This window comes from Canis lupus, chromosome 1, assembly GCF_011100685.1.
Source record: "Canis lupus familiaris isolate Mischka breed German Shepherd chromosome 1, alternate assembly UU_Cfam_GSD_1.0, whole genome shotgun sequence".
In the NCBI taxonomy this organism is placed as follows: Eukaryota; Metazoa; Chordata; class Mammalia; order Carnivora; family Canidae; genus Canis; species Canis lupus.
Genome location: NC_049222.1, coordinates 58,471,268 through 58,486,039, shown reverse-complemented (window position 1 = coordinate 58,486,039; position 14,772 = coordinate 58,471,268). Strand labels below are relative to the sequence as shown.

Genomic DNA, 14,772 nt, shown 5'->3' with positions numbered 1-14,772 from the left:
CTGGAAATATTTGTTGAGGGCTCACCATATACCAGCATTGTCCAACCACTGTGGATGAGTTTTAAAAAGAAAAAAGAAGTCATTAACCAATATCCTTGCTGTTTTAATCTAATTGTAGAAATACTGCTAACAATAATTTAGCCTTTCTCTCATTGCTTCAACTGGGTGGTTCTGGACTGAGAAAAAAATCAAAGACAAAGGTTGACAGAGAAAGGTTTCATAGAAAAGGATACAGACAAGCCCAGAAAAAGAGAAGGGGAGAGAGGGGTGGAGTAGGCCGCTAGGAATTGGTATCAACTGAGACCAAGTCCCAAGGGAACACAACACAGGTAGATGAAAATGAAGTCAGAGGCAGTGAGGACAGATGAAGAAGAGCGAAGGAATCCAGACTGCGTCAACTACTCCGAAGTTTGTGCAGACAAATCATTTGTTGATCCACACCTTGATTTTGTAAGTTATAGACCATTTTTATAAAACTCTCATATTGTGAAGCAGAGAAAAGGGAAGAATTCTCAGTGTGAGTGTTATTGGCTAAATACCCTAATGTATAAACAAAACCATCTCTACTTTTCTAACGCATCCCCACGTATGTGTATGTGTGCGCATGGTATCCTCTGCAGCACTTTATAGAGACATAGAGAATTCACTGGGAATCACAATGAAATTTTTCAGAGAAAGACTTAATAACAGAGAAACTAAATGCTAAATCTGTGATACTCCCTAGTCATAACGGGATGTAGCCTGTATGACAGAACGATAAAGAGCTTTCAGAATCAACCATAACTAGATTCAAGTCCAGGCTCCCCTACATTCTGTGCTCTGTTGGTCAAATCAAACTGCTTAAGCCCTCGGAACCCCAAAGTACTTATCTAACAGGATGAAAATAATCTCTTCACAACTAGATTATGGTGAGAATTAAGTGAGATACCATCTGTAAACACCCAGCACTGTTCTAGTACATTGTGTGTGATCAATAAATGCTAATTCCCTTACATTCCTTAATGCTAATGTGGAATTAATAAACACCAGCCTTGCCATTTGGACATTCACAACACAGCACAAGCCCCGGTGATGGTTAGCTTTGGAAAGAGAGACACTGAGAATGTTCTGAGATAGACAGTAAGACCAGGAAGCCCCAGCAAGGATCATGTGATGGAAGAAGTTTACTTTGCATTTCAATCATAAGCAAAGTTCAAATTATCATCAACAGCATTAGCACAAGAAGGATAAAATGCTCTAATATAATAGGCTTGAATTTCTCTCTTAAGAACTTGAGAAATTAATTATATCCACCTTTTGCTAATCTCCCATGGGGGGGCACTAAGAGTTGTGAATGAAGGGCAAGTGAGGGAATGTTTTATTCTAAATTTTTTTTTAAAGATTTTACTTATTTATTCATGAGAGACACAGAGAAAAAGGCAGAGGGAGAAACAGGCTCCGTGCAGGGAGCTGGATGTGAGACTCGATCACAGGACTCCGGGGTCACGACCTGAGCCAAAGGCAGCTGCTCAACCACTGAGCCACCCAGGGATCCCAAGTGAGGGAATGTTTAACCACAATTTGGACAACAATTTAAAAGTTAACTCTAAAGAAAGAGTCTTTTACTATTGTGCAATTAATTAACTCCCAATTACTTTGCTCCAATGACTAAAGGTGACCGCTTCCTCACTGCTCACAATGAAACTTGCATTTTCCCCACATGGATACCACCCCTCCTCAGACATGGTCACTTAGCCCCTAGTAAGTGCAACATCTCCCTCTTGAATTTTAAATCAAATGGCTGCAGGCAATACAAGATCCAGTACAACACATGCTAAATCACAATTTGCGTCTGGAACACGCTTTGATGTAACAAAATTACAGGGCAACAGACCAACATTCAAAGATAAATTATTTACTCCTACTGATATGATTACTATAGAGGCAGGATTTGAAAGAGCACCCAAAATACAAAGCAAGGTGATTTGAGAATGTTACTTATGTCCATTTGGCATGTTCATCTCTACTCTATGAAAGAAAAATCTAGAAAGGAGGACGGTGGCAAATGAAACTAACCTCAAGCATTATGGGTCTGTTTGGCAAAGCACGGAGTGAGGTAGAGCTAGTCAGTCAGGATTCATTAGGCACTCACAGTGTCCACAGGGAGGCAGCAGGTGCTCACAGAGCCCTCTCATCAGCGGTAGATTCTCAGAAACTCCTGAGGGACACTTGGTGTGTCTTGATAGTTTCTCCAAACACTGAACAAAGACCAGACAGTATTATCTGCTTCGCTAATTTCAAGCTTTTTCAAATGATAAGCAAACCCATATACTGACAGTGAACAGATGCGATGTGTTGGTGTTCATCATTTATGATCTTCCGGCTTGGTGCAATCAGCCCTTCAACCCATAAACTCGAGCTCCTACTGTGCACCAACCACTAACCTGACTGCCTTTAGAGACTTCGGATTGCAGGCAAGAGCTAGGCAGGCAAAGAGACAGATGCAATCGGTTCTGAGAAGCGAAGTGGAAGAGGAAACCATGAGGCATAAGGAGTGCAGGGGGTAGTGTGCTTATCCCCGACTGGGCACTGGGGAGCTCAAGAAGTCTTCCTAAAAGAAATAACATCTCTGATTAGGGTTGTTTGTTTGTTTGTTTGTTTGTTTGCAGGGGAGGGGGGACTAGGTTTTTTATTTTTATTTTTATTTTTTTATTTTTTTGGGGGGGGGACTAGGTTTTTTAAAGGAAGCAGGAGCTATTCTAACAAGCAGGTCAGAGCAAGGTGGTGGTAACAATGAGGGCCCAGGTAGCCAAGAGATGCTGTGGAAAGACACGAGGCAGAAACTAGCAGAAACTTCGGGGGCTGATATTTGGGGTTCCACCTAGCACAGAGTGGAGGGTGCAAAGGGTTAAGGGGGGATGAGAGAAGTGCTGAGAAGCCAGTCAGGTTAGAGATGCAGGCAGAAGCCATGTCCTGAAGAGCCTTGTATGCCCTAAGGAGCGTGACTTTGATCCCAAAAGCAGTACAAAGCCATTGTAGGATTTTAGCAGGGACGCTCCCAGTTGAAGACGTGTATTCTTCTCACTGCAGCAAAGATAGTGAGGCTAAGATCACGGTGGTCAAACGGTTGTCCTCAAGATAGAATAGGGCCATACAAGCAGTGCAGGTGGAGAAACGTTTGGAGAGAGGAGGAAAAGAAGAGCTCAGGTTGGCAAATGGCAAATTTATGGTGCCCGTGCTACATCCTGGGGAATGTGTCCACTTTGATTTATGAAAGAGGTGTGGGGTGGTGGCACAGATCCGGGGCACAAGTGATTGTGGATGGCACGCTAGGCTGTGGCATGGCTCTGTCACAGGCCTGTGGTCAGAATCCGCTCCCACCTGTCAGTGCCCACCCATGCCAGTTGTTAATATTCCTCCATAGGAGAGGATCCGGGATGACAATAGGAAAGGGTCGAGGATACAGAGCCCTGTGAGTTGTTCATAGGTCCGAAGATGAAGGCGGAGGAGGGGGCAGTGAGGAGAAAGAAGGAGAGGCTGGAGCTTTATAACAGCAAACACCAGGACGAATGTCTCAAGCTGAGAGGCAGCAGTGTCTGGGGAAGGGGAGCATAGGAAGCAGAGAAGACCCTGAACACGCTCATATTTTGAGAGAGAAAGTGGGCAGGTGGAGGAAGGGTAAAGCAACAGGAGAGAGCAGAGATGGACAACAGGATGCCATCCTTAAGCAAATAGGAGATGAGACGCAGAACCTTCTACCATGTTGGAGCTATGCAATTATTGGGGGAGAACCCGGGAAAGGACTGAGAAAGGGGGTGCAGCAGGAAGTGAGGGAGGTTGGCTGGAGCTTCAGCTGGGGGCTCTCGGGGATGCGATGTGTAGGCAACGCAAGGAGAATGTTGTAGGTCAAAGTGTGACGAGCCAGGCTGGGGAATGTGTACTTGTGGATACTCACCAAAGTTTATTTATATATTTTTTAAAGATTTTATTTTATTTATGAGAGAGAGAGAGAGAGAGAGAGAGAGAGACCTAGGCAGGGGGAGAAGCAGGCTCCATGCAGGGAGCCCAGTGCAGGACTCGATCCTGGGTCTCCAGGATCAGGACCTGAGCTGAAGGCAGACGCTCAACTGCTGAGGCATCCAGGCATCCCCCTCACCAAAGTTTAATCTTGTTTTCCTAATAGATCTCTAGAGAGCGCGTATAAAACCAGAAGGGGCAATCACCCGGTTGGATTTAGCAGTAGAATTTTGCTGTAAAGACAAGGAAGCAAGGAAGCTGTCAAAGAACGTTATCAATGACATGATGGTGTCTATACTTTGAGACACGGGAAGGGAGAGGAAGGAGAACAAGGAGAGATGGAGGAGCAAGGCAAATCGGAGAACAGGCACAACAGGTATAAAACAGGTGTGTAAAAGTAAGAGAGCTAGAGGGACGCCTGGGTGACTCAGTGGTTGAGCATCTGCCTTTGGCTCAGGGCATGATCCCTGGTCTGGAGATCGAGTCCCATGTCAGGCTCCCTGCATGGGGCCTGCCTCTCCCGCTGTGTCTCTCATGAATAAATAAGTTAAATATTTAAAAAAAAAATAAAAGTAAGAGAGCTAGAGTATTAGAAAAAGGTCATGGGGAAAATATAGATCTTTCGGATTTTGCTGGAGGAACAATTCCAAATGCGGTGAGGTAGTCCAAAGCTCAAAGTGGCTGCGTGCCAGGGAGGTTGATGGATGAAGAAGTTTTGCAACTACACTTGGTAGTGGGTTGAGCTGTGTTTCAAAGCCAGTTCTCTTTGATTCCAAAGCCTATGCTCCTTCAATTATGGTGGGGCTTGAGATGAAGAGGGCCACAGTGCGCCAATGAGCCCAGAGGTCCCGCGGATCTGTCTCTTGCTTCAACAGTGTGTGGATAGAACAGACCCAAGGATGCCCCTTCTTCCAGCCCCTGACCACCCTCCAATCTTTTTTCCAGTCGCAGCCTACAGAGCTATCTTCTGCATCACCCTCTGCCTGTGAGACCAGCCAACCTCCTATTTTGAGCTTAGCTCCTAATTACCCACCAACAGTGAGCTCCCAGATTTGTCAGTATTATTCCATTAAGTTGGAGGCCACTGTCGACCCCCTGGTCAACATGCATCTGCGGGCCTCCCACACCTACCTCCATCTGCGCTTCCATTTCTACTGCAAGGATGTCGCTGGAGATGAGGGTTGGGGTATGGGCCACTTCTTCGGAGAGTTGATTGAGAAGCCTGAGGATACTAAGCATCTCTTGAAGATGCAAAACCAGAGCAGCAGCTGTGCCCTCTCCCAAGCTGTGCAGAAGCTATCCCAAGACAGCTAGGGGGTAAAACCCTGGAGGCCATGGAAGCCACTCTGGTTCTGAAGAAGAACCTGAACCAGGCCCTTCTGGATCTGCATGCCCCAGGTTCTGACTACACAGACCCGCAGCTCTGACTTCGGGAGAACCACTTCCTGGATGAGGAGGTGAAACTCATCAAGGAGATGAGCGACCACCTGACTAACCTCCACAGGCTGGCCGGCCCCCAGGCTGGCCTGGGCAAGTACCTCTTCCAAAGGCTCACCTGAGCATGACAGGGAGCCTCTGAAGCCCAGCAGCCTTTGAGGGACCCCTGTGGCATCCTCCTGGTGCCGGGGCTTGTGGGTAAGCCTCGCCCTGCAGCCACCAGGCAGCTTTTTGACCACCTGGGAATCCCCTCCCAAGTCTTGAGCCAAATGGAAACAATAAAGCTTTTTGGAGAAGAAAGACAGAGAGAAAGAGAGGGGAAGGAAGAAAGAGAAGGAAAGGGAAAGAGAGGGGCAGTGAGCTGCAGCCCTTACTGTGTGGAAGAGCGATCAGCTCTGACAACTGTGAAGAAGAGAGAGCTAAAAGCTCCAAGCCCTCAGAGAAAGGCTCTTGTCCACGAGCGTGCCAGGGTAGTGGCTTCCTAGGAGCACTGGGGATTGGGACAGTGGCCTCCCGCCCCCATCCTGAGATGTGTGGACACAGCACACTGAGGAGTCCTGTGGCAATCGGTCCTTTGTAGATTCTAAGCAGAGCGTTGGTAAGAAATGGTCATGTTGCCTCCTAAGAAACCGGAGTCTAGATTTGAAGGCAAAAAGGAGACTGGATAGTTCATTAGCCTGACCACACACTGCAAATTCCTGGAGGCCCAGGTACTTAGGAGAACTCAGGAGGACGTCGACCTCTGCAGAGGGAGCCTGCTATGGCCTAAATGATCCCATTTCCAAGGGCATGGACTGTCGGCTGACAAAAAAAAACAAAAACAAAAACAGGAAGCTATCGTGTTGGCTCCATAAGGAAAACAATGAAGGCTTTGGCTGCTAGGCAACTGGTCCTCATCTTTGAAGACTTCAAGGTTTTGCTGCTGATCTCGGTTCTCTTGATCACCATCCTTTTGATTCCCGTGGTCCCTGACTGTCTTCTATCTTGCTATGTTTGACTCCTATTATTTACTGTTGTATATATGCCATTGCCGAATGCCCAGTAAATGGCTTGTTCATCCTAACCAAGTACTCAGCACCCTGGAGGTGCCCGATAGGCATTTTATTGACTCTCTGGAGGAAATGATGAACGCTTTTAATGGACCATCTTGTGTTTGTTTTCGTCATCTCATTAATATACATTTCTGTGGTTTACACACCGTCTTATATTTTCTTTTTTTGTGTGTGTGTCTGTGTTTCATTTAGTCAGTTTATGATGTCTTTTTTTATAGTATTGTTTTTCTTCTAGTAAAGATTGATCCCATATTGTATTGTAATATCATATCTCTTTGCCTCTTTAATCCGTAAAGGTCCCCCCAGTGTTTTTATTTTTTTTGTTTTTTTTTTTTTGTTTTATAATAAATTTATTTTTTATTGGTGTTCAATTTGCCAACATACAGAATAACACCCAGTGCTCATCCCCTCAAGTGCCCCCCTCAGTGCCCACCACCGAGTCACCCCCATCCCCCACCCTCCTCCCTTTCCACCACCCCTAGTTCATTTCCCAGAGTTAGGAGTCTTCCATGTTCTGTCTCCCTTTCTGATATTTCCTACCCATTTCTTCTCCCTTCCCCTCTATTCCCTTTCACTATTCTTTATATTCCCCAAATGAATGAGACCATATAATGTTTGTCCTTCTCCGACTGACTTACTTCACTCAGCATAATACCCTCCAGTTCCATCCACGTCGAAGCAAATGGTGGGTATTTGTCGTTTCTAATGGCTGAGGAATATTCCATTGTATACATAAACCACATCTTCTTTATCCATTCATCTTTCGATGGACACCGAGGCTCCTTCCACATTTTGGCTATTGTGGACATTGCTGCTAGAAACATCGGGGTGCAGGTGTCCCGGCGTTCCATTGCATCTGTATCTTTGGGGTAAATCCCCAGCAGTGCAATTGCTGGGTCATAGGGAAGATCTGTTTTTAACTCTTTGAGGAACCTCCACACAGTTTTCCAGAGTGGCTGCACCAGTTCACGTTCCCACCAACAGTGTAAGAGGGTTCCCTTTTCTCTGCATCCTCTCCAACATTTGTGGTTTCCTGCCTTGTTAATTTTCCCCATTCTCACTGGTGTGAGGTGGTATCTCATTGTGGTTTTGATTTGTATTTCCCTGATGGCCAGTGATGCAGAGCATTTTCTCATGTGCGTGTTGGCCATGTCTAGGCCTTCCTCTGTGAGATTTCTCTTCATGTCTTTTGCCCATTGCATGATTGGATTGTTTGTTTCTTTGGTGTTGAGTTTAATAAGTTCTTTATAGATCTTGGAAACTAGCCCTTTATCTGATACGTCATTTGCAACTATCTTCTCCCATTCTGTAGGTTGTCTTTTAGTTTTGTTGACTGTATCCTTTGCTGTGCAAAAGCTTCTTATCTTGATGAAGTCCCAATAGTTCATTTTTGCTTTTGTTTCTTTTGCCTTTGTGGATGTATCTTGCAAGAAGTTACTGTAGCCGAGTTCAAAAAGGGTGTTGCCTGTGTTCTCCTCTAGGATTTTGATGGAATCTTGTCTTACATTGAGATCCTTCATCCATTTTGAGTTTATCTTTGTGTATGGTGAAAGAGAGTGGTCTAGTTTCATTCTTCTGCATGTGGATGTCCAATTTTCCCAGCACCATTTATTGAAGAGACTGTCTTTCTTCCAATGGATAGTCTTTCCTCCTTTATCAAATATTAGTTGACCATAAAGTTCAGGGTCCACTTCTGGGTTCTCTACTCTGTTCCATTGATCTATGTGTCTGTTTTTGTGCCAGTACCACACTGTCTTGATGACCACAGCTTTGTAGTACAACCTGAAATCTGGCATTGTGATGCCCCCAGATATGGTTTTCTTTTTTAAAATTCCCCTGGCTATTCGGGGTCTTTTCTGATTCCACACAAATCTTAAAATAATTTGTTCTAACTCTCTGAAGAAAGTCCATGGTATTTTGATAGGGATTGCATTAAATGTGTAAAGTGCCCTGGGTAACATTGACATTTTCACAATATTAATTCTGCCAATCCATGAGCATGGAATATTTTTCCATCTCTTTGTGTCTTCCTCAATTTCTTTCAGAAGTGTTCTATAGTTTTGAGGGTATAGATCCTTTACCTCTTTGGTTAGGTTTATTCTTAGGTATCTTATGCTTTTGGGTGCAATTGTAAATGAGATTGACTCCTTAATTTCTCTTTCTTCAGTCTCATTGTTAGTGTATAGAAATGCCACTGATTTCTGGGCATTGATTTTGTATCCTGCCATGCTACCAAATACTAGCCAATAAGATCCAACAGTACATTAAGAAAATTATTCACCATGACCAAGTAGGATTTATCCCCGGGACACAAGGCTGGTTCAACACTCGTAAAACAATCAATGTGATTCATCATATCAGCAAGAGAAAAACCAAGAACCATATGCTCCTCTCATTAGATGCAGAGAAAGCATTTGACAAAATACAGAATCCATTCCTGATCAAAACTCTTCAGAGTGTAGGGATAGAGGGAACATTCCTCGACATCTTAAAAGCCATCTACGAAAAGCCCACAGCAAATATCATTCTCAAAGGGGAAGCACTGGGAGCCTTTCCCCTAAGATCAGGAACAAGACAGGAATGTCCACTCTCACCACTGCTATTCAACATAGTACTAGAAGTCCTAGCCTCAGCAATCAGGCAACAAAAAGACATTAAAGGCATTCAAATTGGCAAAGAAGAAGTCAAACTCTCCCTCTTCGCCGATGACATGATACTCTACATAGAAAACCCAAAAGTCCCCCCCCCCCCCAAAGATTGCTAGAACTCGTACAGCAATTTGGTAGGTCTTATATTTTCTTTTGAGAACTTGAAGCGCAGGAGGCAGGATGTGCTCTGGGAGAGCTCTAAGGAGTCATAACATAAAGTCTTCAGGAAAAATGACCGAAGCTTGGCCTCACCTCTGCCCACCATGCACGGACAGCTGGGAGAAGGAAGTGGGCCCTATGGAATCTTCACAGACCTGAGTTCTCAGGCATGACCCAAAGGTCAGTAGAGTTTACAGGCCACTTGGGTTATGTAAGCAAAGAGAAATGATTTGCTTTGCTGAAGTAGAAATTGCATTTTGCAAAAAGCGTTGAGAATGATCAACACCAACATTTCTCCCCTCCCTTTCAAGTCTAGCCCTGGCGACAGTGTATTGTTTAATCAAGAAAATGTATCTCCTCTCCAAGGACCTACCCGACTGGGGGATTCCGAAGTTGTTGACAGGCTATTTTTGAAAACTACACGTCTGCTCATGAGGATTGATGAGCTGAGAGAGAAAGAATTCAATAACAAATAAATTTGCCCCAAGCTCACAATCCACTGTCTCGTCTCTAAACACCATGAAATATCTGGCCCACAGATATTACTGCTAAAATTCATCAAACAGATACATTATGAACCCTTTAATTCTCCTCAGAGGATTAGCTGCACAGCCAAACAGGTCATTTTCACTCACCTTGGAGAATAATGGCAAAGCAGCCTGTGTTAATCTGCTTCCCACACTAAGTTCTCAATTATATTCAGTCATTTGACAGAATGAACTAGACGCTACCACACGAGTCAGAGCCTGAATGGATCCAGGCGAAAGCTATTGGGAAATTTGTCTGCTGAAAATAATGCATACTTTGACTACCTCCAGCAGATTTGCTTTTTGTTTACTCATTCGTTTTTCAGGGTGCTTGACTCGCCTGAATGAGGCTCTAGAAGTTAGTAAGTGTGAGGACCAGACAAAGGATGGAGGTGAGAAGAGAGGGATCAATGTTGGAGAGGCTGGCTGGGGAGATCTGATCCATTTGTTCAAACCTGCAGGAGAAGCGTTGGGGGTGGGGGTGTCTTGAAAAAGGAGTCGAGTGACCTGATTGCTGAGGTCCCAGGTAGAATCTTTTTCTTCCCTTTTTTCTTGAGCAACCATGTTTATTATCATAATTTTTACATGGTATTGCAGTTAACTAAGGAATTACACTGAAGCACAGTAGATCGGTTATTCTCGTAGCTTTCTTGTCCAAAAGAGACCAATACAATCCTTTTTTTTTCTCTATACATTTATTTGAAACAGCTTTCTGTTTTGTGGGATAGGGAGACATTTTTACTTCAAAACTCCAGTTGATACAATGGTGGAAGTCATTCTATGAATTCTTGACTCTTTTACCAAAGTGTATGCTTTTGCCAATGCCTCTCCTTTTTTTTTTTCTTATTGGAAAAAGCAATAAAAGTAAGAATGAGGCATGGAGTATATCATTATTTTTGTTCATTTTACTAAGATTTTATCTCAAACTCAAAAATGTTTGTAACATTTTTATCTCCTAAGTCCAATAAACACTATATTCTGATAGCTAAAAATAGCAAATGAAATTAGCAAGAACTCATTTGTTCTGGCCTTTTTTTTTTTTTTCAGCATTTCATGTATTGGAAAATAATTATGAAACGGAATATTAAGTCTGGTGCAAGCATCAAAAATTCTTCTGGAACTAATTCTACCTAACACAATTTAATAGGTTTTATACAGATTTCTACAAACAACCAATTTAAATTAGACACACCAAAATTTAAATCCATAAATAACCATGCAGTTAGTTTAAAGCGCTGGTGTCAGGCCTCTCCCCATCGTGTGTCCGCTCTTACAGTGAAGAAACATCAACAAACATCAGAAGTGATTGTGACTCTCAGTCCACACATTTACATGGGGGTGTCAGAAATACCCACTTTCGGTCTTTAAATCCAGCTAAAACCAACTCCAATCCCTCACCCCACTCAACCTGAGGGCAGCAGCATTCAAGTTTCCTTGGCTGCCAACTTCTTTACTTGGGCGATCTCTCCTGCTACCCCACCCCCCCCCACCCCTCCCTTAACTTAAAAAACATTCCCCTCTGCTCTCTTCCATCAAGGTAATCACTTCAGTGATGTCATACTTCCTAAAAAAAAAACAAAGCCAGAAATTAAAGTGTAGTAAAACGGGCACTGAGGGGGGCACTTGACGGGATGAGCATGGGGTGTTACACTGTATGTTGGCAAATTGAACTGCAATAAAAAAATATACAAAAAAAAATAAAATAAAATAAAAAGATTTATGTAACAGTTCATAAAAAATAAATAAATAAAGTATAGTAAAGGTGACTACAGTTTTCACTCCTAAAATTAATTTTTCTTAAGGGCTGGACTTAAAAAACTTCCTCTAGACAAAGAGAATAGAGCAAAAGTATCAAGATGTGTAACTTTTACGGTGAAGTGACAAAAGATGGCAGTTTATTGCTGGTAGTCCCTGGCCTTTGCTGCCTCTGATGGAAACTGGCTGCAGTACTGAGAAGTCTACGTGAAAAGAAACTGAGAGCAACCTCCAGTCAACAGCCAGCGAGTAAGTAAGGCCCTCAGGCCACCAGCCCCTGAAGAACTGAATCCTGCCTGCAAGCACATGAAGGGGCTGAGGGCAGCTCCTTTCCCACTCCAGCCTTGAGGTGAGACTCTAGCCCTGGCCAACAGGGACTGGGCCTGTGAGGCTCTGGAGCCAAGGACCCAGATTCTGTGAGCGATAAAGGCCTGAAACTTTGGGTGGGTCCTGAGAAGGGAATGGTACAGTCTAGCTTTGTTTGAAGATCATGCTCCTGCTGTGTAGACAATGTGTGTGAGGGGCCACCAGCTGGTGGGAGCTGGTGGGAGGCCCCATGGGAGCCCACTAGCTCCCAACCAGGATGGCAGTAGGGCGAAGGGAGGGATAGTTATGAGGTTGGAGGCAGAAGGAAAAACAAAAACAAAAAAAGGAATACTACATGTCTGAGTCATTTTGACAGAAACTGTGAGATACGAATACTGTTGTTTCAAGCCACTGAGACTTGAATTAATTTGTTATATAGAAGGGACTACCATAAGCCACCAAGCATTTGTGGTGTCCTTGTCAAAGTATGAGGCTGAGAGCCCAGGAGGGGTCTTACACTGTTCGCACTCTGTGCCTATCAAATGTCATTTTCATTAGATGTATTAAAGATATTTGTTAGCGAATGAAGGGTAAGTGTAAGCATAACAAAGAGACAGATATACCATAGACAAAGACGTTGAGTAAGGGTATTTGGGGTATTTTTATAATTTTTTGATGTGGTCAAAAACTGAATAACTGGTAGTGTTTTAATAAGGTCTTTGAGGGGCACCGGGGTGGCTCACTTAGTTGAGTGTCTGTCTTCAGCTCAGGTCATGATCCCGGGGTCCTGGGATCGAGCTCATGTCTGACTCCCTGCTTCTCCCTCTCCCTCTCCCTCTGCCTGCTGCTCCCCCTGCTTGTACTCTCCTTCTGTCTTTGTCATAGAAATAAATAAAACCTTAAAAAAAATAAGGTCTTTGAAAGAAATGATGATATATGAAATTTTACATCAGGGTATAAGCAATACATCAAATCAACTTAAAATGACATGATTAAATGATCATTTATTATTAATCATCAATAAATATTAATTTATTTGAAGGAGGGAGGGAGGGAGGGAGGGAGGGAGGAGCAGAGGGAGAGAAGCTTCAAGCAGACTCCTCACTGAGCACAGAGCCTGATGTGTGAGATCATGACCTGAGCCAAAACCAAGAGATGGACGCCCAACCAACTGAGCCACCCAGGTGCCCCACCCCTTTACTTTCTATTATTGCTCATAATCTGGATCTTATAGAAAGAAATAAAATTACATTCCAACTGTAAATGGTAATATTTGTTCTTTTCACATCCCGGGGAGAGGGGGTGTAGCCGCACTTGGCACACACATACCCACACTGATGAAGACAAGTTTCCTCAAGTGACAAACAAGCAATGGGAAGGCCTATAAGAATACAAGACGACCAGTTACACTTTAAATTTCAGATAAACAATGAACAATTTTACATAGACATATGTTCCCCCGCCCAAATTACAATTATTTACCTGGTGGGGAAGAGTGGAGTTTTCCAAGGGACGCAGATTACGTGACAGAGGGACTTGAAAGAATCTGAAGAGAAAAACAGAATTAAGAAGCGCTCACAGGTGACACCCTGAATAACGAAGTGAAGAGTCTTTGGGGTTCTTTTCTGCAGCAAAGGTGGCTAGATGGGTACATTAAATCATCAATGTTGTGCCTCCGACTTTGCTGTGCTTTGAGTTGCTCACTTCAACCCACATCTAAATGGCAGCATTGCCTTTGGAGACCGAATAAATGTAGTTTGCTTACCACAAGTTTCCAGCAGAGGGCAGTAAAATGGCATTGAGGGAAAAGCAGGTATTAGGCAGGGACCTAATAGGAAACTGAGTCCAGCTCAATTCAAAAGACTTTAGTGGAGAGATGACCTCCCCACCCTTCGCAGGTGTGGACAAGGCTAAGGAGACCGATAAGGGATATTGCACTTGGAGACTGGCAAGAGCCGGAAGCCATCATCATTCCTAGACCCAAGAACACAGAAGGAAATGGTGATTGCAGAATCCAATGAAAGCTGGATGAATCCTGTGAAAGCTGCCCATGTGGACGTGTGGACGGGCCACAGATGCAAGCCTGGAGAGGGGACGGAGCCGGAATAAATGTCCCACTCCTCCCTCTGCCCTTTGACTCCTCTTCTCGGGTCTCCCACTAGCAGATCCCAAGTCTGCTTACAAGGGTGCCCATGTGATAGAGGCAGGAGAGGTCAGTCTCTTGAGGCACTAACCATGGCTGATTGTCCCAGGAAACAAAACAAAACAAAACAAAAAAACAACAACAGAGCAAAACAAGCAGTGTCCTTTTCCTAAGTTGCACAGAGGCACAGTTTGGACTACTGGCAGCCTGCCTTTTGTCAAAGAAGTGCTTACACATCCACTGGAGTTCAACAAACCTGGCCTGTGAAGTCCAGTACAGGGGTATTTTTATTTATTAAGTACTTAAGTGCAAATCAGCATGCCGGATTCTGGGGCAAGAGAGACTAGTAATAACAATAGCTCACGCTCCTGGCTCTCTCATTATGTGCACTGAAACTAAATAATGTACAGGCAATATTTTATTATATCTTCACGCCAACCCTCTCAGTTGTGCTTTGAGTTGCTCACTTCAACCCACACTATTATAATCGCCATCTTACAGATAAATAATTAGGATGCATAGACGTTAAGTGACTGGCCTATATTGTGAGCTGCCCAGGTGTGAAATCATTTAATCTGACTGCAGACCTTGGTCCATGACCTGAAGGAACCTAGTCCAACAGCCAAAACACTGATTAGAGATGAATGAAAAAAAAAAAAAAAAAAAAAAGCTTAGCAATCAATGTCTGTAGGGGTTTATGAAATGAGATTAGTCAAGCAACTAAGCCAGAACACATTGAGGCGAAAGGG

At 43.8% G+C, this 14,772-nt stretch overlaps 1 pseudogene; it reads left to right on the top strand.

The window, feature by feature from the left end:
* Positions 1 to 3,474: 3,474 nt before the first annotated feature.
* LOC100686987 lies at positions 3,475 to 5,555 on the top strand (annotated as a pseudogene).
* The last annotated feature ends 9,217 nt before the right edge of the window (positions 5,556 to 14,772 follow it).